This window comes from Echinops telfairi, unplaced genomic scaffold, assembly GCF_000313985.2.
Source record: "Echinops telfairi isolate 266 unplaced genomic scaffold, ASM31398v2 ScPeMD7_18;HRSCAF=68, whole genome shotgun sequence".
Taxonomy (NCBI): domain Eukaryota; kingdom Metazoa; phylum Chordata; class Mammalia; order Afrosoricida; family Tenrecidae; genus Echinops; species Echinops telfairi.
The window spans coordinates 51,394,629-51,396,269 of NW_022103915.1; the positions used below are offsets into that span (position 1 = coordinate 51,394,629).

Sequence of the window (1,641 nt, forward strand, 5' to 3'; positions counted from 1 at the left end):
AGTTTTTAGCTTTCATTTAGTCTTTGCCCCTGGATTGGTTTTAGCTTTATGGCAATAGAGAATCTGATATACACTAAAGAATGTGTAACTCTGTTGTTCCCAATTCTCTTCAACTTGTGAAATAGTAAAATAAACTAGAATTGTTAACTTGAAAAATGAGCACCCCAGGAACACCAAACCTTAAACTAAAACATCTCCTGAAGTCTTCTTTAAACCAAACAATGCCCCCCCCCAAAAAAAGGCATCCCCGCGAAGGTTCACTGCCATTAAGTTTTAACTCATAGTGACCCCACGAAGTTTCTGAGAGACGATAACTCTTCATAGGAGCAGTTAGCCTCAGCTTTCCCACATGGACCAGCTGCTGGGCTTGACCCATCAAGTGCACAGTTGGCAGCGTCACACGAACCTACTGTGCCATCAAGGCTCCAAACCAAACGTAATGTAGCTGAATTAGTAAGGAATGTTTACCTTGAGTTTGTTCTTTCAGAACTGTCTGTGTGGAACCAAATCGACAACAGCAACTTGAAAGATTAGATAGGAAAAGTAGGGGCAGTGAATTTATGTTAGTGTAGGAGAAACAACTTGGAGAGTATTATCGATGTCACTGATTTGTACATGTTGGATTAGTGTATGTTCTGTGCATATTTTAAGTCCAAATTTTTTTATTAGATTTTTTTTTTAATTTATTAAATAATTTTATTAGGGCCTCTTACAGCTTATAATATTCTTTTTTTTTTTGACGGTACAAAATTGCAGCAACCTTGACAGCCCACAGTGCTTTATTTTATGTACTAAATACTGGCAGTGTTCCCAGAAATTTGCTATTCTCACACTTGAATTTCTCATAGCCTTGAGAGTGAGTTCCGTATCTCGGCCCATACTGATGTTTTCATTTCTACCAGGTAAAGACTGTGTGCAGCTGTTTCTACAAATCATCCTACTGTTTGCAATAAGGATGCTGTTCATGAGAACCAACTAGGACAGACGTTTGCCTACTGTCCTAGACAGATACGAGACTCTAGACACAGTGCTCCTCTCATGACTCCTTCATATCCCCCTTTTTTATTTCATTAAAGACGTCTTTTCTCAAAACGCCGGCAGATGATTGTGCCTGTCTGAGGTTGTTGTGTCCCGAAATCACTCTTACCCGTCATCACCACAGTCCTCCAGGCGACTACGACCTGTCTTAGGTTGAGAGACTCGGACTCAATCTTACCGGTCTCTACCTATCCAACCTCTGCCTTTTACCCCCATTTGGGGAGGGGTGGAAGTACGCAGGTGTACTTCATGTAACTTTGTACTTAAGGCCAATAATTCAACCATAACCTTAATGATTAATGGAATAACACTACCAATGGTTAAAGATAATAAAGCTTTTGCTTGTTCCAAAGGGTTATTAGAAGACCGTCTCTTAGCAAGCTCATAATATTCTATACATCAATTGGATCAAACACATTTGCACATATGCTGTCATCATTTTCTAAACATTTGTATTCTATTTGAGCCCTTGGTATCAGCTTCTCTTTTTTTCCCTCCCTCTGCCCCATTTTTTTTTTTTTAAGACAAACTTAACATTATCAGCTCACCTATGTTTTAGATGTCAGAAGGTAGACATACACAAGGGGGCTAACAAAGTTCATG

The 1,641-nt window shown here is 39.4% G+C and overlaps 1 protein-coding gene across 1 annotated transcript in view; it reads left to right on the forward strand.

Moving 5' to 3' along the window:
- Window positions 1-1,641, forward strand: part of DLGAP5 (DLG associated protein 5) — a 45,262-nt gene that overhangs the window by 18,883 nt on the left and 24,738 nt on the right. The window lies entirely within an intron of this gene.